Here is a 27931-nt window from a genome sequence, read left to right as displayed (position 1 = left end):
GTCTCTTTTAAGTAAAGTAGAAATAAATAATTTTTTGACATTTCATAATAAATTAACTTGCCTAATTACTATTTATCTGATTTAAATTTCTAGACTAGTAAACTAGATAACTTAAAATAAAAATTCTAAAAGCTAAATAAAAAATGAAACCATAAGGATAGGGAGCCATAGTTTTGAATTTGATTTTTTTATGGTTGCTATGGCATCTTCTTTAAGGAGATACTAATTCTTATTTCTACTCATAGAAATAAATGATGATGTGTTCTATAAACTAAATATATAAAACCCAAGTAATGGTATCATGAATATATGTATATGTACAAATTCAACAAATATTTAAATATGTGCAAAATTTATTCAAATTACATCTCAATAATATCATCTTTAAAAATAAAATAAAGCTCCAATTAAAAACATATAAGCTCCAATCTTATATTTGACTATAAAATTTTCCAACTTTGAAGTAAAATAAGAAAAGGGGCTTCAATAATTTGTAAGTCTATTTTTCCTTTCAGTAGTAAGAAGAAAGGCTATGGAAATTTCCTTTAGAAGGAATGACAATAAAAATGGAGTTTCTTCTTCATAGATATTTTCCTGAGGGAGTTCAGATTGGTTTGTTTAATAAATACATTAAAATTAGGTCGTAGAATCAAATAGTTCTCTTCCATCCCATGCCTCAGAAGACCTTGCTGGCACTATTGAACACTTCATTAAATAGGGGTGGTTAGCACAGAACGAAAAATACCACAGGATTGCACTTATATGTGGAAGTAAAAACAGTTGATCTCAAAGCAGTAGAGATGAGAACAGTATTATCAGAGATGGGGAGGTTTAGAAGAGGGGGTGGAAGAGGATGGTTAACAGGCACAAGGTGGGAGTTGGAGAGGAGGAATAGCTTCTAATGTTCTCTAGCACAACAAGGTAACTCTGGTTAGCAACCATTATTTATATATAGCAAAATAGCCAGTAGACAGGATTTCAAGTGTTCTCAAGACAAAGAAAAAGGTAAATGTCTCAGGTGATAGACATACATTGTACTGGCCTTTGTTAAAAAAAGAAGAGGAAGAAAGAGAAGAAGAAGAAAAAGGAGGAGGAGGAGGGAGAGGAGGAGGAGAAGGAGGAGGAGAAAGAGGAGAAGGAAAAGAAGAGATTGTTACAATATAAGTGACTACCTCTATCATACTAGTTAAATCTGATGTAATGTAAATTATCATCAATTACCATAAAGAATCTGAAACTGTTGCAGAAAAAGTCAGAGAAGATTTCTGATTTTCAAAATACATTGAGATGCTCCGTATTGCAATTCACACTATCTAAGCTATGAGTTTAAACAAAAGTAGCACAGAATGAGCTTGCGTGATTTTATGCTAAAACAATCTGTTCTTTGTTATTTTATTGGCTGGATTAACTGTTCATTTGTTCCATGGAAGCCCATGCTTCTAATACATAAATTTATTGAGAGATGCTTCATTGAATTCATTTAATCCCTGGAGACTACCAAAAAGAGATTTCTTATTTTTTCCCCAGTGGCATCTAGGTAGCAAGAAAAAATAAGAAGTAAATGCACAATTAGATTGCTGTACCTGAAAGTGCAGCCAACAGAAATGAGGAAATATAATGATGATGATAAAATAGAAAAAGAGTCTGGACACAATAAGGAAAACTCAGTGAAGTTGTTCCTAAACACTGTTTTCTTCTTTGCTTTCCCATCCCCATGGCCATGAAGAGAATCACAACAAATTAGTCCCATATGTACTCCCACATCCTTCATGAAGACAAGGGGCAACCCCACTGACTTGGCTCTTTTGCTGTAAACTACTTGTACCAGTCATATTTCCACTCCAAAAAAAAAAAAATGTTCATTTACCACGTCATTCACAGGCTATAAGAACCGTACCTAAACAGCAAACTAAAGTACCACTGAAAATATTATTTGTTGAAGAAAAATTGGAGAAAATGAAAGGGGGGGGGCAAGAAAGATTGGGGAAGAATAAAACAGGACTACAAGAATCTATAAAAGTAAAAAGAAATACTAACAATTTTGGTATTAGTCTCTGTTTAACTGTTCCTAATGTTTTCCATTATTTTATTGATGTTTGCATTATTGGCCTATGTTAAATTCACTCCTTTAGTTTGGGTTTCTAGTTTTTCTGTTATGCTCAGGGATTTTGTGGTTGGCAAACCTTCTTGTCTTACAAATCCCTTACATGCACAAGATGCTTGTGTATCTCCACACATAATCATGTGGAGGAAATGGAGGAAGGGCATAAGTGATGAAAACAAAGAATGAAACAATAAAAGACAAGTAGCAAAAGAAAGTAAATAAGAAGATAGATGAAGCTTATATAGAAGAAAGAGATGGCTAGAGAGAATTATATGGAGGATTTAGGGTTTAGCTCATCCTCCAGAGATTAGGAGAATTTGAACTCCAGTTTCTATCACTGAAGCCTGTGTTCTCTGAACTACTAGCTAAGTTACTCAGGCTATACATTTATATCTGTATTTTTTTATTTGTTTAATTTTTTTGTTGGACATACCCTCAAGTTCTATAATAAAGAGACAATGATGACTCATTGTGCCTTCCAAGGGTACAAACTACCATGTTATACAGGCTGAATAAAAGTGTAAGGATGGTTGATTATAATTTTACAAACAGACGGTGAGTGCTTTTTGTACACAGGCACTGTTCAGAGCAGTAGAAACACAAGACAGACAGATGATAGATACAGATTCAGCAGACAGAAGTTAGATACATGGTGATAGATGAAAAGATATAGATAAAAAGGATAAAGAACGAGATAATAAGATTTAATCTCTGCCCTCAGATAATGTGTAGTGTGGCAGGAGAGTTTATGAATTAGAAACAAGAAGTCATGGGAGAGAACTGGGTGGTGGGGATGGTATAGCAGTGACTTTCATTAAGGGCTTTTCTGAATTGATGCAGGCAAGGTCAGTAGGGTGATAACAGCATTGCAGAGAGAAGGAGCAGAAATGGCAAAAACAGAGAAAATACAGTACACTAGGGACACTGAAAGGAATTTATTATTCCTGGAGATAGTGCCATAAATTATTTGAGAAAAGCACGCTGGAAATGAAGTCCAAGCCAAATCATAGAACTTGCCAGATACGCAAAGGACTTTGGCTTTAACCTCTAATTATTAGTGTGCCATTGAAGGTTTTGACAGTGTACTACTGTGAAGAGTTTTGAGTGAAATTTACATCAACATTATTCTGACCATGCGGGAAAGTACATATTAAAAGGCTGAGAAGATCAGTTAGAAAGACAGGAAGAAAAATAATAAATATCATCAGATGTCTAGGAGCTAGACAGAGGGTGTGAATATCTGATCTGGTCCACATGGCCTTGCTGGCTGCGAACATTCTTTGTCCTAACAGCTCGTGTGGGGTCTTTAAAGCTACAAGTACGTGTTTGTCTTGCATTCAAAACCCAGGTGATAGATCTTATCCTGCTAGCTCATTTGTCAATTCTGCTTCTCTGTTCACACCTTTGAACTGATACTTATGCATGGTTTTTCATTTTGACGTGGCCCCTATAACATTTTCTTTGAATAACCTGCAGAACTACGTGATCTCCAGCTAGTCTTTCTTTACCCTGTATCCAAGATGAGAGAGAAAGGAGACCATATAGGTAATGGCATATAGAAAGTGAAAAAGCAAAAGTGACTCTTCAAAAAGATATTATTTTGATATGGGGGATGTTAGTGAATAAAAGAGGGTGATTTTTTATAGGGATGATTGAGAAAGGTGTTATCGCCTACAATTCTACCCAGGGCAACAGGATAGGAGGTGGTATCATCTATTGATCTAGAAAATATATGAAAAGGAATAGGCACCATAACCTGAGGATAACAAGTTCATCTTTGTCTGTGTAAGGATACTGCCTTGTAGCAATATCCAAAAGGCAGTTCAGTATGTGCAGCAGTAGGAAGAGTTGGATGCCATGAACATATTAGTAGTAGATGAAACCATAGAAATTGGTGAAATCATTTAAGTTAATGCATACAATAAGAAGAGGAAAAATCACACATGGAAATCAACTTTACAAGAATGGGAAAGGAAAATGAACATTAAAAATGGTCTGGAAAAGAGTGGTTGGGCTCAGGAAAAACAGTACAGGTTGGTATCATGAAAGGTGGACGAGATGTGTGTATTCAGAAGAAACGAGTGATGACCAGCAGCAAATGTAAACAGCATATAAAAGTGTTCAGTGGAATAGGTCACTAGGAAATTATATTGCTGACCTTAGAGAGGGGATTTTCTATAAAAGCTGTCAGAGTGGACACTAGTTAAATGGGAAATGATGCAAGAAGAGATTATGAGCTATTCTGTAGATTAGATTACCTGTATTAGTAAAGTAAGAAGGTTGAGGAAAAAACATTTATAATTTTAAAAAGATCTTGTTTTTGTGTTGAATAGTATGAAGGCACTTCAAAAAGCTTATGGTAATAGAATTAAAAAATAAGTTTGTGAGTAAAATTTTCAAATCCACATGTAGTTTTCTCATAGACATATTTTCAGTAAACTTTATGAAGATAATTTTTATAATCTAGTATTGTAGTGAAGGAAAGGAAAATGCATTGATAGATTTCTAGAAACCAAGGAAGACAAAAAAAAATCATGGCCCACAGAAATAGAATTTTCATTTCTAGCATCGAATCCAGAATGCGAGCAATGCCTTGGCTTCCTGAGTGTTCACAGGCAGTCACACAATTCAGCAGTCACTGGAGTTGAGCATCGTGGCTTGCTTGGTTCCTGGGGGAAAGTGTGTGTTTTCCTGCCATACTCACATTGCAACTGCTAGCATTTCTTTTTTCCTGTTTGCCCGCTAAGAGATGGAAGGAGAGAAAAAAATGTTGCTGCATTAAGGAAATGGAAACATAAAAGCAGAGATTCTTACCATACCCCCAAAGAAATCATTGGTAGACTGAAAATAACTGACTGTGAATTAGCATGAACAACCTCAATTAAACAGAGAAACACCTCAGTGGTTATTCCAAATATACATATTACATCTAATGTCTCCATATGAATTTTAAGTAGGCTGCTCCCCAGGAAGCACTAAGGGCTGCTATTCACAATACAAAAAAATGGCCCTGAATGCCAAAAAGTGCCTTCAAAACCACAAAACTACTTGATATACGATTCACCTGAAAAAAAAATCCCACAAGGTATCATAAATTGAATTCCTTAAACATACTTTCCATAGATTAAGCAAAATTGTGGTTTAAGCCAGAGAGAATGCTGCATTCCTTTATATAAAATTGCGTTCAAGAGGAAAAACATGGAATTAAACATGTTATATTAAAGATACTATTGTAAAGTTTAAATTGCCTTCTGTTAAATGAAAAACACATAATTTCAAAGAAAGTGTGTGAGAATTTATCTTCAAAATAACCTATATGGAACTGAATTTTTAAATTGCATAGTTCAACTGAGTTAGTCCAATATTTAAAGACTTCTCTTAAAATTAAGTGCACGTTATGCATGGAAGACCTGGAAAGTTAGGGTCCCTCAACAGGAAAGAACATGGATTTATCTAATCAGCATATTGATTGCACTTGACTGGTTGATAAAGATTTTAAAATCAGTAAGAACTGAGGTTGTCTTTTTAAAATCATTCCTTTAAATGTGAATATAATTGTGAAGCTAAAGAACATGCACATATGAGTATAGTTCGGGGATTTTTCTCATTCTTCCATGGGTGCTGGGAGTGCATAAAAAAAGTTGCAGCATGGTGCAGGTTCATTACAGTAATGTTCTTTCAGAGGCAACCATATGTGGCTGTCCTGTATGGATTTCTGAAATGGCAATGAGACGAGACTTCTACCAAACAGGATAATTCACAGGAACCTGCTGTCACTTGGATACCATCCAGAACACTATCTCAGTCCTTCCAATGATGATACCAGAGTCTCCACAAATACTTAGTGAATGCAAACTATATCTAACTCCTCGGTCATTATGAACTTCCAAGGGTGATAAATTATTTTTTCTGAAATACAACTGAATATCAAGCCATTTCTTATCTCTAAGAAGTGGATATAAAGTGTTGGTATGCAAAACGAACAATCTTTGAGAGATCCTAAAGCATGTTGATAGAAGCTTTGGAAAGTTAATATCCAAAGTGTAAGACTAGTAGAATACTGTGGTACAGATCAAACTGGAGGATTGCAAAGTAATTTCATGGGAAATATTTAATGCATTATTACACACTGATAACCATTATTACACACTGATAACCAAATTCACTTTCATAAAGGGTTTTATTATTTGCCATTTAGAAAATAAGCAACACATTCATATTTAGACAGCTCTCCAAGACTGAGACTATTCTGTAAGTATATTTGATGATATTTAAGATCATGGGTCTGGACATATATTGAAAGGTATGGAACAGCTCATGAAATAAAAATTTAATTTTCCAAGAACCATAGATCAGAAGGGCCCTTTTTCCCCCAGTGATAACTTATTTTTTCCAATGGAAAAATTAGGTTTATTAGGGCATAAATATCTAAATGTTTAGGCGAACATTGAAAAAAAAGACTGTAAAGGCAAGATAGAGTGGACAAACGACTTGGGAACGGCTCTGTGTCATGTTTTTATTTTGGTTGATTATAATTTTGTTTTAGTTTTAAAGTAACTTCACAGTAAATAATGAAAGATAGTATAACTTAGCACAAATGGAAATAGAGTATTTAAAATAAAGTTTTGATCAGAAGCAGATTTTTCTTTTTGAATTGCAATATATACTATATATTTTTAGTATTTTGTATATGGAAAGTAATCATACTCTATCCCCTACAGGCAGGCAGGGAGAATTAATTCCTCTAATAATGATGCTTATTTATAACAAGTTTGTCAGAGCAGAAAAAGATGGAAGAAAATCATCATTCTTCTACATTACTGTGAAAAGTTAAAGGAAAAGATATTTTAATATAAAAATGTTTCCTAGTTCCATAATTTTTAAAAATTGACATAGTTGCCTTGAGCACAAAAAAACCTTAAGCTTTAAGTATAACATTAAGTTCTAAGGCAAATGAGGTGTCTAAAGATGTATAGAATAGAAGCTTTAATTCATACTTTTATGATATATTCAACTTGATTGATGATGCTTTAAATAATAGACATAAGTTAAATGAATTTGCTGAAAATGAAAAATAATTATTCATATAAAATTATCTCATTCACATAATCTCTCATTTAAAAACTGTAATGAATTAGCTTTGAGTAAAATATATCCTTTGTTCTAGAACTGCAATCCTCTTATATTACATCATCCATTACATTTCTTATAATATTTAACAAATAGAAATTAATAATGTTATTTTACAAACTGGGAAAAAAATCAACACTTGAAAAATTAGTGATAAGACTATTACTTTAGTTATTTATTCCATAAAATAATTATCAGACTACCAAGATACATGTAAAATTCCATTTTGACAAACATAATAGATTATGAGATACTAAGCATTTTTATGCCGTGATGCACCAAGCTTTATCATTTAAAAGATTTGTATTATTTTTCAGACTCTGTCCCTAATGAGTGCCATAAAAATAAGCACTTCACTGCCCCACTTATTTAGCATATATTTGTATCTGGTCATGTTCAGCAACACAAATCCAGAGTCATAATTTGGATCTTCTCATCACCTACCTATGTTTTGCCTCTTAACGACTACCCTCCTTCTAACTTCCATATTCCCATTTTTTTCTCCATGAATTCACTGAGTCCTCCAACCTCTTACTTCCTTCCATCTTATCCTAAATGTTTAAGCCAGTTTTGGATGCACTAGTTTGGATGCACCTGTTTCAGGACCCGTAGTCTGTTGTCTAGTTATTTCATCCAGATATACAGCATAACCTTCAGTATTGTCAACCATTCACTTGTCTCCCCTGAAAATTCCAATCTTAGAGCCAGTATAGCATACTTAAAAATGGAGAGTTATATTATTTATTTAGAACCGAGTATACTGGCCTTATTATTTAGTAAAACATTATCTTTATTTTGCAAGATCCCAATTGGTCCTGTCACAGAAGGGTGACCATAATAAAAACATGGTAAGAGATGTTGCAGAGACTAAGGGCCCTGACTGTACATACATTCTATAGTGTCTGACGCTTGATAGCTGTACTTTTCCACTTCTATTCCTTCCCAGGCTGCTGAGCACAACACATGCAAAGCACACTTGCTATGGCTAAGAGAGCTGCTACACAGGTATTGATTCAGAGCTGTGAAGGCAATGAGCATTGTACAGAACAGGATGTTTACTTGCTTAGTTACCTTTTTTCTGATTACCTTCAGATATCCTATCAAAGCTTTTCCTTCTCCAATATCTTATGCTGTCAGAATTCTGTAGCCTTAGGAGATGTTTTTGACCTTTATTTTGGAAAGATTACCAGGATAATCTTCAAAGGATCATAAGTCTCCCTCTGCCCTCAGCCTCCAGTCTCAGATTAACCATACAACCTCGGTCTGCTGATGTCTTCTGATGCTGTAGGAATTAACAATGTTAAGAATCTGTATTTAATGAAAATAGATTTTCTTTTTCAATGACTGGCATGCTACTTTTTTTCCAATCAAAATAGGTAATGTATATGTAATAGGAATTTGGACTCCAACATCTGAAGTTTAGCTGGGTCAAAATACCTACCAAAGTAGTGCTTGCTTTTCTGTTTCTCCATATACAATTGTACAGTGTTCACACAATCCAGTGAATATGAATGCAGATCAGCCATGGCGTCTCCACTTACATTCGTACAGTTTATTTTTGTGTAATTGAAAAGTTGGAACATTGTGTATTTTTTGGCCCTTAAGATATCATTGTCAAAGAAATAAGTATATTGAAATTGCAGGTATAATTCTGATTACACCTGAAATATTCTAACTTTTTAAGTTCTTTCTACGTTTAAGTGCATGCATGATTGCATACCAACTGGAAACATTATGCAGAACTGATACTGCAAACACTGCCTGGGGAATGCTTATGGTCTTCTGACATGCTACCTTCTGTCATTCTACTCAGTTCACGACTCTTGAAAGCTAGCAACTCTCTAATGTACTTTTGAGGAATTATCGATCATAATGAAAATTGCAGCCCTTATTCCCTGATGCATGGATTGATGCAAGTGTGCATAGCCAAAAGTAACAGGACTAGGAAGAAGAACACAATGCTGTCTGGAATGTGGGCCTATTTAAACTTTATTCATGTTTTACCTATCTGAGGCTTTCTCCACCGTTGAAAGGGAAGGATTTCTAAATGATGACTTTATATGGAAAAACAGAAAAGCAAGCACTACTTCGGTCAGTATTTCGACCCAGCACCTGTTTCCTTCTTTGATTCTTGAGAAGCTCAGCATTTAACAACTTAACAAGCAGAAGCTATGTCATAACAATAATGAAGCGAACATAACCAACTAACCAACACAGACTATGTATACCTGCTGCTCTGGTTACATGCTTGGTTACTTACATCCTGCCTACGCTCAGAAAAAAAACAAGAGTACAATGGTTAAGCAAGAACATTGCTACTGGCAATATTAGGATCCAAATAAAATACCTATTTATGAGCATAAGCTATCATAAATGATGTGGTCATTATTCTTCTCAGAATCCATACAAATCTTAATAACCTAAATATCTTTATATTAACATGGAAAATAAAACATTATTTATATCATCTTTCTGATATCCTCAAGGTGAGAATATAAACAGAAAAGAAAATGATTGGAAAATAATTTATGAAACAGAGAATATTTTCCACATACAGGGACATCTGCACCAAGGTGGAGAAGAACAAAGAGACAACATTAACTTCCAGACCCTGAGCAACTGGATCAGAGTTCAGAGAATCCAGGTGTCTTGAAGAATGTCCTACATGGAAGAATGAGTTCTAAGGGATAGGACAATGCTGTGGAAGAAGCGGAGAGCATACCTTTTAAGAACTCAGAAGGAACTTCAGAAAGAGAGAGAATGGATTAGAATTTAAGGGGAGATTCCGCATGCACAGATCTCTAACCTCAAAATCAAGCACAGAGAGGGAAGATTATCTAGAAGTAAAAAGTGGGAAGAAGAAGAAAAACTGCCTTCAGCTTTGCACTGGCCTGAAACAACTGAGCTGAGAAATAAAAATAAAAAATTGTTAGAGGCTGTAAAATAAAGAGATCCTTTGTGAGATATGTTTGCATCCCCTCTGAGTGATCTGCTCAAACAAAGAAGGAGGCAAAAATCTGTAGAGAGAAGCGTCCTGGAAAAGCAGATCCAAAGTGAAGTGACCTATTTCCACTTCCCACCAAAATACCTACATAGTGAAAAGAAAATATTTTTAAGTGAGACAAATTGGAGCATACATACAACATATACAGTGTCAATGAGGAAAAAAAAACAGTCAATAGAAAGCTGGACAAAGGAAGAAATGAGACAAGAGATATGGAACTATTACATGGGACGATGGAAATTCTCATTCACAGATTGAGATATGTTGATTAAACGGTTGTGCCTGCTAATGTATGTGAGCCATTTGGTAAAGGACCAGAATCTGGCTATAAGACAGTGTGCAGGAAGTTGTAATAAAATGGGCACTCTAGTGTTACTTATTATTGTCAAGTACAGGTATAGATTGGAACTGCCTTTGGAGAACTATTTGGTTGTATCTTTTATTTAAAGATTTCACTCCTAACGGAATCTGGAGATATCATTGCAGAGATTTATTCTAAAATTTACATCTCATACAAATAATAGACACACCACCAGAAAAATGAGGGAAGGATATTAGTAGTGATATATCTAGATATCCATGATGTAAGACACAGTATTTATTTTAAAATGTAACTTTCACAAAGTGTGCATTGAATAATTCATTTACAATACATTTACTATTATTACACATAATACTTTCTATGAGTAAAAGATAACAAAATCTGTAAGAAACTACTTCCTCTGCCAGTGCCGCAGCTTACTAGGCTAATCCTCCACCTGAGGCGCCGGCACCCTGGGTTCTAGTCCCGGTTGGGGTGCTGGTTCTGTCCAGCTCTCTGCTGTGGCCTGGGAAGGCAGTGGAGGATGGCCCAAGTGCTTGGGCCCTGCACCCGCATGGGAGACCAGGAGGAAGCACCTGGCTCCTGGCTTTGGATCAGCTCAGTGCGCCGGCCGTAGTCATCATGTAGGGGGTGAACCAATGGAAGGAAGACGTTTCTATCTGTCTCTCTCTCTCATTGTCTAACTCTGCCTGTCAAAAAGCAAGCAAGCAAGCAAGCAAGCAAGGAAGGAAGGAAGGAAGAAAGAAAGAAAGAAAGAAAGAAAGAAAGAAAGAAAGAAAGAAAGAAACTACTTCCTCTGAGAACTAGGTTAAGGGTAAAGGGGATCATTCCTTTTTACTTATAAGCCTTTTGTATTCTGAACAAAAAATATGTCTTACAAGTATTCAATAACCTTAGAAGAAAAAAATTTGGAAATATTTCACATTCTTAAATTTTAAGATGACATCACTAAAAGTGACTATATTTCATTTTTATAATTTTACTCTGAGGTCAACTCTCAGTTGAGAGTTCTCAGCTCAGTTGTTTTTTGAGAAAAAAAAGAACATATTAATGTTTAGGTCAGTTATCTGTTCTGAAAAAATGAATGTACCTGAATTTGGCTAAATTATGTAGATAATAAAAATGATAAATTTGATAATATTTAAATGAGAACATTATTTTGTCTTGAAGAAAAATGCTGCAACAAATCAACAGATGAAATTCAATTTTTTATGATCTTTTGAATTTTGGAAACCATTTACCAGACTGTTTCCTTTTTTTCTCATTATAATAGTATTCAAATAAATAACAACAGCAACAAAAAGCAAACATAAGATACATCAGACATAGAAACTTACTTCATGATGAATGTCTACAGAATCATAAAATCTCAGTATAAACTATTCAAGAAAATAGTATTATGTAAACATTTCTGTAAAATTTTTATTATTTAAATTACTTTTGTTATCTTGAAAGGGAAAACATGTTAAACCAATTAGTTTGGTAGGACTCAGGAAATGTTGCTTTCTTCCGTTCTCAGATAGGTAGTCTTAGAAACCTCTGATCAGTAACACTTTTTCATGATTATTATAGAAATCTTAGTAATGAGGGTTTATATTGTTTGGTTTGTCGTTTGTATCTTCTACTACTGCTCACTGCTTCTCTTCTTATTTTTCTTCATTTGTTATTAATTTAATTGTACAATTTATGGGGTACAAAGATTTTTCAATATACATATTAAATGTATAGTGATCAAATTAGGCTAGTTAGCATTTCCTTCACACAATGTCATAGTTCAATAAATAATTAAAATGTGTACTTATTGAAAAAGTATAATGAATGGTTCCTTCTTGTCTTTACTTCATGTTTGGAGACTTTGAGCTTTTCTACTCTATTTGCTCATAAAATATAGAATAGATTACTGTGAACTCTCACCCCAGTATGCTGTGGCACACTAGATCATATTCCTTCTATCTCAATTCTCTTTTTTGTAAAACAACTTTATTGTGCCCAGATGTGAGACGAATCAAGAAGGAGCTATGCTGAACAAAACTCCCAGTGTTTACTGCACAAGATACAAGTAAGGATAATTCCACCTTTCTCACTGTAGTAGCCTCTGTCGTATGACAGAATATATTATATTGTTCCCCCCAGGGGAAATTTAAGTCTCTGCATTTATGGAATACTAAAATTGGCAAAAACGGAATTTATAACAGGATCAGAAAAATTGTTGACATTTCAAGTCTTATTCCTATTTAATTAACATGTACTTATTATTATCCTCATCAGTCTTCAAAATTACTAGTGTTCCTCAAAATGAATAAACCGAGTGTTCGAGCATGTAGGCTGATATTACACAGCTATCAGATAGTATGACAGAGTCTATCTGAACACAAGCTCATGTCTTAATCACCTGGCCACATTCGTGGAGGAGGAACATTGGTCTACAAACCTCTTAAATTCTATCTTAATTCTTGTGAAAATAAGGAACTCAAAAATGCTCATATATATTCTGATATTATATCAATCAAATTTAGTTTTTAATTTCTTCTTAAAGAATTTTCCCTTCATTTGTCGGATGAACAATTTTTATAGTTACATTATTTACTCTGTTTTAAACTTTTCATAATAGATAAAGCTTAGATACTTGCACTTTCATATGTTGTATATTTATAATGCCAAGTTTAAGAATACATTGGAAAAAATACATTAGTCACATTTCTAACTAAGCCTAGCTATTTAATTAATTCAACTTAAATTTCAAGTAAACTTTGTAACCTAAATTATATTACCATATAATTCTAGTTTAATCATGCTAGTTAATCAATACCTCAAGTTCACACTACTATTAACATTGCAGTTAATTATATCTTTCTTTAAAGATTTTTATTTATTTATTTGAGAAGTAAAATTATAGACAGAGAGAGGGAGAGACAGAAAGAAAGGTCTTCTTTCCAGTGGTTCAGTCCCCAAATGGCTGCAACAGCCAGGAACCAGGAGCTTTTTCTGGGTCTCCCACACAGGTGCAGGAGCCCAAGTGCCCACTGCTTTCGCAGGCCATACCAGAGAGCTGAATCAGAAGAGGAGCAGCCAGGACTCGCACCAGCACCCATATGAGATGCTGGCGCTGCTGGCGGAGAATTAACTTACTGCATCACAGCACAGGCCCCTGTTTTAATTATATCTAAGAAATATTTATGGGTATGAGACATTAGATAACATTCTTCTTGAAATAATCCACGTTGTATCCTTTTTAAAAGAAACTTGATAGAGTCACAGTCACAAATTACTTCTCTGTACCACAACTATTGACAGCATTATGCAAAATACAAGCAAGAGTAAAAGGTATAGTAAATGTAATTTTTCTTAGAAGTAGATATCTGAGTAAAAAAAGTGAATCTATTATTTCAAAGACTTGTCTATTTCCAGGTATCAGAATTAAATACTATGTTGAATGGAGACTTCCCGGGCACAGACAATTGGGCTAGGGAGATTCCGGGAAGAGGCAGGAAGAACCTAAACCTTTCACAAGAGATGATACAGATAATCAGTCACACCTGTAACCTGCATTTATCACCTAAGTGTTTTATTGTACCCTTGTAATCAATAATTAAGAACCTTATTGGGAACTTTTGTAACCTTAAGAGCCTTTTTGATATGTAAATCTTTTGTGCTCCTTCTTGTAAACAACTGGTCATGTTTAAATACTACTGGATTTATTCAATAAACGAGCCTTTATCAGGACTTGTCTTGGCTCCATTCTTTGTGTCCTTGTCCCTGCATTCCCACTCTCTGTTTCAGGAAAACCCAGTTCATTGTGCCGCAGGCCAGCACACTATGTCTTGAAAGAAAGAAAAAGAAGGAAAGAAAGGGGGGGGGGGGGACGGAATGGATGAAGGGAATATAATTATGTTCTTAGAACTGTATCTACAAACTGTATTGAATCTGTTAAAAATTAATTAAAAATAAAATTTAAGAGAAGTAAATAAATAAATAAGCCATTAAAAAGTTTGACTTCATCTCAATGCAATCTGGCTCTCCTCTACCATATTTACCTATAAAGTTAAAAATATTTTCCAAGTGGTTTTTACTAGTAGTTCAGAGAGGGTAATGGTTCTCACCAGAGAGAGAAGCAAGCCATCTGACATGGAAATAACAATAGTCTCTGTCTCATTGGTCAACTGCAGCTCCAGCAGTAGTTGGGCTGAATGTTCTCCAAATCTTCATTAACCAAGAATTTTTCATAATGATGTCTATGAGATGCCTTTTTCCTTTTCAGTTTCACAGACCACCTTTCCAAACAAGCAAGTTGATAGGAAAATTCTGATATATGTGTGTGTTTGTGTGTGCATGTATACTCTAATATGAACACCCAAATTTTATTATCAAAGAGAAAGTTTTGATAATGGTTGGCATGCATTAAATAAGCTATTTGTAATTTTATAAATGGTTTACATGATTCAAGACAGGTAGATCATGTTTGGGGGAAATATTCACATGTGCTATGAACTGTTTTGTTGTTGTTAGAGAACATACTGTATTATACCTTGTATTATTGGTATTTTTTAACAGGTTCATCTCTATTAACTCATAATCTTCTTGAATATGAAAAAAGAACTAAATATCATAGTCTCTTTTAATAAAGTAAGTGTTAATACTTTCTCTTGAACGAAGTGTAAAGTTTCTTTGTATGAATAAATTCCTTGATGCATATAGAATATGGCCAATTGAGCTAAATATATGTGACCAACATGATTTCCATATCTGTTCTTATTCCTGACTGAAATATCATTAGAGAAAATATTCAGTCTTTGAAGTGACTGTCAAATGAGCCCTGCCCTTTTAATCAATTTTTGATTATAATTTCTCAGTGGTCCCTTGGCCTGCTTTTTATCATAACTGATTTTATTAGTTGAGATGTCTCTTGACTCTAGAGAAATCTGGATATGAAAATATCATTTAACTTTAGTTCTTTCCCAGATAAATGCAACATACTTTTATCAAATGGGTTTCTTTGCTTTCAAAATACATTGTGAATATATTTTTTCTGTTTAAAACTCAAGGAACTGCATATTTAGCTTTCTTTTCTATTCATACTTTGCTATATACAACTTTAGTGCAGAAATTTCAGCTCTTCTTCCCCTCAGCTGCCTCCCTGACTACTGGGTATTTCAGCAACTATCTAATTATTGTAATTTAGCACACTCCATTTCATCTTGAATTTGTAAATTTTCATGCAATAGGGATTCCTTTATCTGGGTGTCCTCATTTGAAATCACCAAATATCACTTAAAATACTGAAAGTCAAGATATGCTTTATGAGTATTCATCAAATGGTTAGAACACACTTAAAAAGTTGTATGAATTTTATGTTGTAAATTCATCTTTAACAATCACAATACATCTCTCAAATTTAGGTCTCTCTTTAAAAAGATAATACTCAAAACAAAATTTGCAGTTCATCAAAATTAATTAGTAATTGGTTTAAACTCCTCAATTTATTTTTTGAGTTCTTAGTATACAAGTCATTTGTTTCCTTCATTCAGTTTATTTTTCAGTATTTTCCTTTGTTTTTATTATAAATTGAACTGTTTTCTTAATATCTCTTTGGATTATTCATTGTTAACATATAGAAAAGCAATTGATTTTTGCACATTGACTTTGTATCCTTCAATTTTACTGAATTCATTTATTAGGTCTGACAGATATTTTGAAGAAATATTTAGAGTTTAACATATTTAGTTTCTGATATGAGGTCATTTGATTTGTGCATAAAGATAATTTTTTTATTTTCAATTTCTTTTTTCTTACCTAATTGCTCTGATTGAACTTCCAGTATTAGAACTGACAAGTGAAACGGGGCATTTTTATCTTGCTCCTTGTGACCTCAGGCAGAAAGCTTAGTCTTTCATCACTGAGTCACACCATTGAGGTGAGGCCTTCTCATACGTGGCCTTTATTATGTTGACATTTTCTTACTTTCCTAATTTGTTGAATGCTATTATAATGTAAGTATGTTGAATCTCATTGCATTTCCCTGATGGCTAGTGATCCTGAACATTTTTTTCTTCTGTCTGTTGGCCGTTTGGATTTCCTCTTTTCAAAAATGCCTGTTGAGGTCCTTGGCCTATTTCTTAAGTAGGTTGTTTGTTTTGTTGTTGTGGAGTTTCTTGATCTCTTTGTAGATTCTGGTTATTAACCCTTTGTCTGTTGCATAGTTTGCAAATATTTTTTCCCATTCTGTCGGTTGTCTTTTCACTCTCCTCACTGTTTCTTTTGCAGTACAGAAACTTCTCAATTTGATGTAATCCTAATTGTTAATTTTGGTTTTGATTGCCTGTGCCTCTTGGGTACTTTCCAAGAACCTTTGCCTGTGCCAATATCTTGCAGGGTTTCCCCAGTGTTCTCTAATACTTTGATGGTGTTGTATTGTATTTATTTTTTCAAAAAACCAGCTCTTCATTTGGCTGATCTTTTGTAATTTTTTTGGATGTAATTCTGTTGATTTCTTCTCTAATTTTAATTATTTCTCTTCCGCTACTAGTTTTGGGTCTGGTTTGCCCTAGTTTCTCTAGATCCTTAAGATGCATTGAAAGCTCATCTATTTGGTGCCTTTCCAATTTCTTGATGTAGGCACCTATTGCTATAAACTTTCCTCTTGACACTGCTTTTGCCGTATCCCACAGGTTTTGATATGTTGTGTTGTTATCTTCATTTGCTTCCAGAAATTTTTTGATTTCTCTTTTGATTTCTTCTATGACCCAGTGTTCATTCAGGAGCATGTTGTTCAGTCTCCATATGTTTGCATACTCTCTGGGGATTCCTGAGTTCCTAATTTCCAGCTTCTTTCCATTGTGATCTGAGAAGATGCATGGTATGATTTCAATTCTTTTAAATTTGCTGAGAATTGCTTTATGGCCTAGTATGTGGTCAATCCTAGAGAAAGTTCCATGTACTGCAGAGAAGAATGTGTATTCTGCAAGTGTAGGATGTAAAGTTTTGTAGATATCTGTTAGATCCATTGGTCTATAGTGTCAATTAAATATGTTGTTTCCTTGTTGATCTTCTGTCTGGTTGATCTGTCCATTGCTGAAAGTGGAATACTTAGGTCCCCCAATACTATTGTATTGGAGTTTATTTTTCTCATTAAGTTCCTTAACATATCTTTTAAATATCCCGGTGCCCTGTAATTAGGTGCATAAAGGTGTATAATAGTTCTATCTTCCTGTTGAATTGATCCCTTAATCATTATATTGTGCCCCTCCTTGTTTCTCTTAAAAGTTTTTCTGTTAAAATTTATTTTGTTTGATATTAAGATGGCTACACCAGCCCTTTTTGATTTCTGTTGGCATGGAATATCTATTCGCAACCTTTCACTTTCAGTCTGTATGCATCTTTGTTGGAAAGATGTGTTTCTTGTAAGCAGCAAATAGATGGGTTATGTTCCTTAATCCATTCAGCCAGTCTGTGTCTTTTAACTGGAGAGTTGAGGCCATTTACATTCAATGTGACTATTGATATGCAGTGACTTTGCCCTGTCATTTTTCCAAAGATATTTTCTTTTTTTTTCTTATTTTTTTAACTTTTATTTAATGAATATAAATTTCCAAAGTACAGAATATTGATTACAATGGCTTCCCCCCCATAATGTCCCTCCCACCTGCAACCCTCCCCTTATCCACTCCCTCTCCCCTTCCATTCATATCAAGATTCATTTTCGATTCTCTTTATGTACAGAAGATCAGTTTAGCATACATTAAGTAAAGATTTCAACAGTTTGCTCCCACACAGAAACATAAAGTGAAAAATACTGTTTGAGTACTAGTTATAGCATTAAATCTCAATGTACAGCACACTAAGGACAAAGATCCTACATGAGGAGTAAGTGCACAGTGACTCCTGTTGTTGACTTAACAAATTGACACTCTTGTTTATGGCATCAGTAATTACCCTAGTCTCTTGTCATGAGCTGCCAAGGCTATGGAAGCCCCCTGAGTTCACTGACTCTGATAATTTTTAGACAAGGCCATGGTCAAAGTGGAAGTTCTCTCCTCCCTTCAGAGAAAGGTACCTCCTTCTTTGATGACCCATTCTTTCCACTGGGATCTCACTCGTGGAGATCTTTCATTTAGGTTTTTTTTTCCCCCAGAGTGTCTTGGCTTTCCATGCCTGAAATACTCTCATGGGCATTTCAGCCGGATCCGCATGCTTTAAAGGCTGATTCTGAGGCCAGAGTGCTGTTAGGACATTTGCCATTCTATGGGTCTGCTGTGTATCTCACTTCCCATGTTGGACTATTCTCTCCTTTTTTGATTCTTTTTTTTTTTAACTTTTATTTAATGAATATAAATTTCCACAGTGCGGCTTATGGATTAAATGGCTTCCCCCCCATAACGTCCCTCCCACCCACAACCCTCCCCTTTCCCATTCCCTCTCCCCTTCCATTCACATGAGGATTCATTTTCAATTCTCTTTATATACAGAAGATCAGTTTAGCATACATTAAGTAAAGATTTCAACAGTTTGCTCCCACACAGAAACATAAAGTGAAAAATAATAGATGATTTTTTAAATGATGATGAAATCAGATCAGACCTATTGTCATGTTTAATCCCAGCGAGAGTCAAGTTGGGAATTGCTAATTTCTTCTTTTTTTTTAACAGAAGATCAGTTTAGTATACATTAAGTAAAGATTTCAACAGTTTGCACCCCCATAGAAACACAAAGTGAAATATACTGTTTGAATACTCATTATAGCATTAAGCCTCAATGTACAGCACATTAAGGACAGAGATCCTACGTGAGGAGTAAGTGCACAGTGACTCCTGTTGTTGACTTTACAAATTGACACTCCTATTTATGGCATCAGTAATCTCTCTATGCACCAGTCATGAGTTTCCAAGGCTATGGAAGCCCCTTGAGTTCTCCGACTCTTATCTTGTTTAGACAAGGTCATAGTCAAAGTGGAGGTTCTCTCCTCCCTTCAGAGAAAGGTATCTCCTTCTTTGAAGACCTGTTCTTTCCACTGGGATCTCACTCACAGAGATCTTTCATTTAGGTTTGTGGGTTTTTTTTGTTTTTTGTTTGTTTGTTTGTTTGTTTGCCAGAGTGTCTTGGCTTTCCATGCCCCAAAGATATTTTCTAATATATGCTTTGAACTTCCCGTGATCTTTTACTGAGAGATTTTTTTACTTTACCTTCTTTCGTTTTGATAGCTGTGTTTCTGTGCTTCTGTGTGTAACACATCTTTAAGCATCTTTTGCAGGGCTGGACGAGTGGCGACAAATTCTTTCAATTTCTGATTGCTATGAAAGGTCTTTATTTCACCTTCATTCGCAAATGAGAGCTTTGCAGGATACAATATTCTGGGCTGGCAGTTTTTTCTCTTAGTACTTGGGCTGTATCTCGCCATTCCCTCCTAGCCTGTAGGGTTTCTGATGAGAAGTCTGTTGTGAGCCTAATTGGAGATCCTCTGAAAATAATCTTGCGCTTCTCTCTTGCACATTTTAGACTCTTTTCTTTATGTTTAACTGTGGTGAGTTTGATTACAATGTGTCATGGTGAGAATCTCTTCTGGTCATGGTTCTCTTCCTGTAATTGAATGTCTCTGCCCTTCTCCAAACCCGGGGAAATTTTCTGCTAGTATCTCACTAAAAAGGCCTTCCAATCCTTTCTCTCTCTCCATGCCTTCAGGAACTCCCTGAACCGGAATATTGGAATTTTAATAGTATCCTTTAGATTCTCTACAATATTTTTTAGATTTCTAATTTCCTCTTCTTTTCTTTGGTTTGACTGTATACTTTCCTGTGCTCTGTCTTCTAAGTCTGATATTCTCTCTTCTGCCTCACTGATTCTGTTTTTAATGCCCTCAAATGCTTTTTTTATTCTCTCTTCTGCATCACTGATTCTTTTTTTTAAGGCTCTTAACTGCATTTTTTATTTGTTCTATTGAATTCTTCATTTCATTTTGATTTCAATATCTCAATTTCATGTTCTATTAAATTCTTGATTTCATTTTGATTCTTCCGTAAGCTTTCATTTTCACAAGAGAGATTTTCTTTCATGTCCTGCATGGATTTCAGTAGTCCATGCATTTGTTTTTGATTACTTCTAAATATTCTTATCATAAATTGAGTTCCATTTCTTGCATTTCTTCTTTCTCATCATCTTCATAATCTTATATTGAAGTGTCATGTCCTTTTGGGAGCATCGTGTTGTCTTTCTTGTTCTTGTTTCCTCAGTTTTTGCATTTGTTGTTCAGCACTGTGGAGATATTCTTTGGTTTCTTCTCTTTTTTTTCACTGTGGCAGCTTTTCTTGTTATACTATGGCTCTAGATAAGTGGACTGTCTGCTTTCAGTGAATCTCTAGAGGCTTGTGGTGGGTGTGGCCAGAGAGCTCTGTTCAGTTCTTCAGGGTCAAGGGTGTGCCTAAGGTGACACACCCAGGTTTGGCGTGGTGAATCAATCTCTCTCTCTCTCTCTCTCTCTCTCTCTCTCTTTTAAATCAGAAGGGAAGTAATTCTGCTCAGCTGAACTCTTCTCCTTGATCGGGTTCAGTGCCTGAGTGCTAGCTCCTGTGGGTATAATATTCATCTGCTCTGTCCCAAGGACCACGCAGAGGATCTGTGCAGTCCTCATTGTAAGCTCAGATTCCCCTGCAATGTCTCTCACCAGGTAGCCAGGGCTGCTGAGCTTGTGGTGTCTCCCACCAAGACTACTTACATCTCAGGCACACCGTGTGATCTCCCACACACCCTTAGTTTTTTTTTTCTACAGTCCCAGTTCATAAGCTCCACACATTCACTAGGTCTTACTCTCCTGTTATTACTCCCCACCAGAGTCAGGTTTTTCTGCTTGGTTGATTGCCGAGTGCAGCCCCGAGCTGGCACAGCTGTTTTGTATGTCCAAAATTGTGCCAGCATCCCATATGAGCACTGGATCTAGTCCTGGCTGCTCCTCTTCTGATCCAACTCTCTGGTTTAGCCTGGGAAAGGAGTAGAGGATGGCCCAAGTACTGGGCCTCTGCACTCATGTGGGACACCTGGAAGAAGCACCTGGCTCCAGGCTTCATATCGGCCCAACTCCAGCTGTTGTGACCATTTGGGGAATGAACCAGTGAATGGAAGACCTTTCTCTCTGTCTCTCCCTCTCACTGTCTACAACTCTGCCTCTCAAATAAATACTAAAAAAAAATCTTAAAAAGGTACATTAATATAATTAATCATATGTGTAGTAAATGGCATACCTAGAAACAAATACAAGTTATCTTTGCTTAAATCCTATTCTGTGTTAATAAAATATGTGATGTATACATTTCCAAATCTACTTTTGGAACTTTTAATGTCATATTTAACATAACAGCATAATAAGGTATGCAATTGTTTAAAAAATAAAATCAAGGCTGGTTACCTTCAAAGATAACTGAAATGAAAGAGAATTGTCAAATTATCCTGATGTGAATATCCAAGAGAAGAGGGAGCCACAGATTAGAAATGAGTTCAGAGGAATGCACTTCAAAAGAACCCTTGAAATCTCCATAATTTTGTACATGGAAGGTGAGAAAAACTAATGGGACTAAGCAAGCCTCTGTATGTTGGGCTCCATCTCTAGTGCAATTTTCTCAGCAATAATTGACTTACTCCTGTGTGAAGGCAATTTGTTATATAAGCAAATTTGTTTGCAGTATTTAATAGATAGCATTTTCTAGGATAGAATAGGTAGTTATGGATTATGTATCATTTGGACAAATCTCTAAAATACATTTTTAAAAAATCAGGCAAGCTTCCATCTATATGTGTATGTGCCAGACCTGTCACTTACATTAGCATGGTTGGCATTAATTTAATTAACACTGAAGCTTGTAAACTGAAGTGAAGACTTGCCTGTATCCTGTGAGACGTATGTTACTCACTGCTAAGAATAATTGCACTTTCTGGAAAGAACTGAAAATTGGAAACCAAGACTGCAAATTTGGCTAATTTGACAGTAGTTATGTCTATATTAATTATCTTCTTTTTAAAAACTACATAAAATATTTCATTATCTCTAATCATTTGACACATATTTTATAGCATTGGGAATATTGATCATTTTTTATTTCAAGCCCACCATATTTGATTCATGATCATATTACCCAGCAATTATATATAAAAGCAAAACTTAATCTTCTCTAATAAAATCAAATAATCATTTCATTAGGAGAAGGATTAGCAGCTTTCTCCTTCTGTATTTTTTCTTCTATATTCCTATCACTTTAATATAAAACCTCATTTAAAATGTTCTTCAATAAAAAAAAAAAAATCTTGGGCCAGCACCGTGGCTCACTAGGCTAATCCTCCGCCTGCGGTGCTGGCACCCCGGGTTCTAGTCCCGGTCGGAGCACCGGATTCTGTCCTGGTTGCTCCTCTTCTAGTCCAGCTCTCTGCTGTGGCCTGGGAAGGCAGTGGAGGATGGCCCAAGTGCTTGGGCCCTGCACCCACTTGGGAGACCAGGAGAAGTACCTGGCTCCTGGCTTCGGATCAGCGTGGTGCACTGGCCGCAGCGGCCATTAGAGGGTGAACCAACGGAAAAAGGATGACCTTTCTCTCTGTCTCTCTCCCTCACTGTCCACTCTGCCTGTCAAAAAAATTTTTTTTTAGTCTTATTTTTGTAAAACAGTGTTAAGTCACTCTAAAATCAGTTTTATATCTTGCTTATCAGGCAGAGAGACTTCAAATTCCTGAGTTACTAATAATTCATGACTAGTTCTTTGGGATATGCAATAAATGTATCACTGTTAACAGGTCCAATGCCACCGTGCTCCTTTGTGCCTAAAGTGAGCAACAGTACCCAAGATCTAGGGCTCTCAATCAATCCCAGAGCCTGGGATTAAACATACTGCTGGAACAAATGATCATCTGTTCAGTGATCATCTTCCCTTTTGATTCTGTTCTTTCCTTGGATACAATGTGCAATTCATGTTGCTACCATTCTCTCAGTCATCAAACTCAAGGTCAGCTTCACCACTTCACCCTTGGACTCCCCTTCATTGGCTCTGGCTTATGTCATACTGACTTCTTCCTCGGTATTCATATTGGCATTGTCCTCACCAGCCTCTGCTTGGCCTTTTGAAGTAATGGCTTAATAGAGCTCCATTCTTCGGTTCATCTCTGTGAGCAACTCTTCACACTCCTTAATGTGGGCTTTTCCTTGCTATAAATTATGTGGTTGTATTAATTTGTTTGTCTTGTTGTTCTTTTCAAAAGAATAACATATTTGCATTTTAAAAGTAATCACCAGAAGTTTAACATTAAGACTTTTGCATAGAACTGTAGATTTTTAGCTTCTCAAAATATGAAAGTTCTGGGTGTTTATAGTAAACAGAACTTCCTAGATTGGAAATCGAAGACATAGCAATAAAAGTTTCTGCATTCTAGGTTTTTTTTAAAGTCAGCTTATCTTAGAATGAAAATTAGGCATCCAACCTTTTTTAGCCCAAATTAAATTCACCCACATTTAAGACCTTACCTCATTCTCAGATACAAACTCTGAAGAGCAAAGAATGCCTGAGTAGCTTATTGCATGGAGGAAACAGAAGAGAAAAAGTTGTCTGGGCGTTAGAAAGGCTGGGACAAAGAATTAAAACAGAAAATTATTAAAATAAGATCCTATTTTCCCTGTTTTCTAAATAATTTATGTCCTTCTTACTCCATGGGGCAGAGAAAGAAGAAAAGAAGATAATAATAGCTGGAAGAATTTACTTTTGTGGACATCTCCTTATGGATACCTTTAGTTAGGAAAACAATCATTAATAATCACCTTTCTCCAGAGCCTTCTTTAACAACTATAACTAAATTTTTCTATGAACTTGCCCCATCCTTCTCCTGTAATCACTAATATTTTTGTGCTTATTTTTAAAAATTAGCATTTTTCTCCTCCCATACAATGTAAGCTCCTTGGGAGAAGAGACCATATCCGTCATTCATAGAAAAACACCTGGCCTTTTGGCCAGCACCGCAGCTCACTTGGCTAATCCTTCGCCTGCGGCGCTGGCACCCTGGGTTCTAGTCCTGGTTGGGGCGCCAGATTCTGTCATGGTTACTCCTCTTCCAGTCCAGCTCTCTGCTGTGGCCTGGGAGGGCAGTGGAGGATGGCCCAAGTGCTTGGGCCCTGCACCTGCATGGGAGACTGGGAAGAAGCACCTGGCTCCTGGCTTCGGATCGGTGTAGCACGTGGGCCACAGCACACTGGCCACAGTGCACGGGCCGTGGCAGCCATTTGAGGGTTGAACCAACAAAAAAGGAAGACCTTTTTCTCTGTCTCTCTCTGTCACTATCTAACTCTGCCTGTGAAAAGAAAAAAAGAAAAGAAAAGAAAGAAAAGAAAAGAAAAGAAAAGAAAAGAAAAGAAAAGAAAAGAAAAGAAAAGAAAAGAAAAATGCCTGGCCCCAAAGTGGTTTTGGAGTGGATGAACTGTATAATCTGAAGAAAAGAAATGAATGCCTTTTATTCATAAGAAAAACAAGGGCATGATATCTTCATATGGCCTATAGTGTAACAGTAAAAGTTCTGGCCTTATTTTCAAGGTCTTGTGACCTTATATGACATCCTAAATTTACCATTTTAAGTTTTTTGCCCAATCCTTTTCTCCAAACAGTCTGTAGACCAGCCACAAGGGGATACTTTTATGCCCTGAACGTATTTCCTTGAACAGTGAAGATATTTTCACATGCTCATGCTTTCCCTTGCTTTCTCCTTACCTTTTGTTCCCCATCACTTTGCTACCTCGGATAGCACATTCTCACTGAGGTTTCTTCCATTCCCCTTTGTCACAATTAACATCCTTCCTTTAATTTTCCATGGCGTGATGCTCCTCCTGTACCTTATTGGGTGTTTTTTTTTTTCTTGTACTCACTGCCTTATGTTGGTCTCTGTATCACTTAATTGGACAATGCAGGCAGAGATTTTCATATCTGTGTTTCTCTTTATTTGCACAAATGACTATCCTAGTGCCTTCTGCAAAGTAGCAGGACAAACATTGGTGTGGTATGCCCAGCTAAGACCCCTGCTGGACATACTAAGGCTTTAAGTCTTGCTCTCAAGAATCTTCACTGTGTTTTTCATGTATTGAAGATAGGCAGTGATAGGCACCAATGCCATGGGGCTTCCATTATTTCCTCTTCTTTTGTATCCACTTGTGCCTGAGTGGGGGCCCGAAAAGGGCACAGAGGAAGCTCAGGTCCTGATTTTGCTGTTTGAGTGTTCACAGCAACAGTCTCCTTCCTTTCTCCACTGATTACTAACCGAGGGTGCGGAGCAGGCTCCGGGACCGACACCTGGAAAGGTGTAACTTTTCATGAACACTCCTGCATCTCAGTGTCTGGGTGCTTCCCCTTCCTGAATCCTGATGAGCTTGTTGTCTGCTCTCCTTCATGCAGGAGTAAGCAACCTACTTAATACAGTGACGCCTGATCCTTTGGCATTAGGGAGGGAGCTGGGAGCTCCTCTGTGTGCGGCTTGGAAATCCCCCCAGGTGCTCTGAAGTGAGGATAAATGAGATCACAAGGTCAAATGGAGAACATGGGACAAGAGAGGAGATGAGGGACCTGCAGATTTGGAATTTTATTTCTGGAAAATAGCAAGCAAGATCTGTGTGTGTGCATGTTTTGTTTATTTGTGTGCATCTATTTATTTGAAATGCAAGGAATAGAAAAAGAAACTCAATTGTGTAAGAATCTCCAGCTGATTCCAAGACTGCAATTAGATCAATGATTATAAATGGTACAGAAATTCCGTACCATGCATCCACTTATCCAGCAAACATTTATTGAATATCTGTCTTCATTCACCTTAAGAGGCTAAAAGGTAGAAGTCCCATGCATTAAATAAATTTTTTTAAGATTTACTTATTTATTTGCAAGTCAGAGTTACACAGAGAGAGGAGAGGCAGAGAGAGAGAGAGAGGTAGAGACAGAGAGGTCTTCCATCCAATGGTCCACTCCTCACTTGGCCGCAACGGCCAGAACTGTGCTGATCCGAAACCAGGAGCCAGGAGCCTCCTTTGGGTCTCCCACGCAGGTGTAGGGGCCCAAGGACTTGGGCATTTTCCACTGCTTTTCCAGGCCACAGCAGAGAGCTGGATCAGAAGGGAGCAGCCGGGTCTCGAACCAGTGCCCATGTGGGATACCGGCGCTTCAGGCCAGGGTGTTAACCCACTGTGCCACAGCACCAGCTCCTATAAATACAATTCATGTTACAGGAAAAAAAAAAAAAAAAAACCTACTTTGAGAGCATGCTCTGTGAGAGGAAGCCTCTGACAAAAAGTGATGATTAAGATACAACTTGAGAGCTAAGTGGCTGTAAGTTCCATAAAGGGAAGATTAAAGGAGAGAGTTACCGTGTGGGAAATCTCTGCGCAAGTCAGTTTGGTCATCCAGTAGAATTTCATTACAGCTGCAACAGAAAATAAGGAAGAGTGACAAGGCCAACGCAGTTAGTAGGATCAGAGCTTGGGAGCTGTTTAGAAAGGATTTGATCTGTATCCTCAGAGACCTGGGAGGCCAGTAGAGAGTGCTTAGCAGGCAATGACGGAGGCAGCAGATTTGCATTTTTAAAGTTCAGTCACTGTAGCAAGGTAAGAGGACAAAACTGAAAACTACGCTTTGGATGTTGGATGATAGTGTCTATGTGAACCTCAGTACCTTTCAAGCTGATTTATTCTACCATGTAGCAGTTTGTGTGTGTAAATATATATATAATCAGATTAACAGAGCGCTAGGTTGACTGCAATCATAGATTCAGCAAATGTGTGCTCAACCTGTATATCTAATATAAGGTATTAACGGAACTAGATATAAATTACATCCATTTTCCCCAATTTTTACCTTGTTCCCTTTCAAGATTATGATCCAACTTCCCTTATCTGATTTATTTGCTCCATCGTTCATACGAATGAGAAGTCCCTATTCACTTTTTGGGGCCTATACATTACTGATTTTTTGTAGGCTAAAGGATTCTGTCTCAGAGACTTTTGCTCAGTTCAAGGATCAGATAACAACTATGAAAGCGCTACTGCTTACAAAAACAAAAAACACATTCCTGCTCAACAGAAGAAAGGTGGTGGCCCCAATTCAGTTTCACGATAAAGCTATTAAGAAAAAGAAGACCTCTTCTCCTGGGTAAAAGTTCCCTTTCTTTTCAGTAGTTTACTGTCACTAGCTAACTGCCTACTTTGTATGGCCATGTTTAATTTTGTCCAAGTATTTGAAAAAACATACTGAATGTCCTAAATAATGTAGCAGGAGATTTGATCTTCCTTTTAATAACAAGGCATATTAAAGATCAATTGTAGAAAGGAACATCATCAATGTTATGGAACAAATATAAGGAATTGAGTTGTGAGATAGTTCAAAAG

General features: G+C 36.3%; 1 pseudogene; it reads left to right on the top strand.

Annotated features, from left to right (window-relative positions):
* The window catches only part of LOC100337955 (mitochondrial import inner membrane translocase subunit TIM14 pseudogene), an 86851-nt pseudogene extending 59189 nt beyond the window's left edge, over positions 1 to 27662 (top strand).
* The last annotated feature ends 269 nt before the right edge of the window (positions 27663 to 27931 follow it).

The sequence above is a fragment of the Oryctolagus cuniculus genome, chromosome 2, assembly GCF_051225735.1.
Source record: "Oryctolagus cuniculus isolate XC-2025 breed Fujian yellow rabbit chromosome 2, ASM5122573v1, whole genome shotgun sequence".
NCBI classification, from domain to species: domain Eukaryota; kingdom Metazoa; phylum Chordata; class Mammalia; order Lagomorpha; family Leporidae; genus Oryctolagus; species Oryctolagus cuniculus.
The sequence above is the reverse complement of the archived record's forward strand: the minus strand, read 5'-3'. Positions and strand labels throughout refer to the sequence as shown.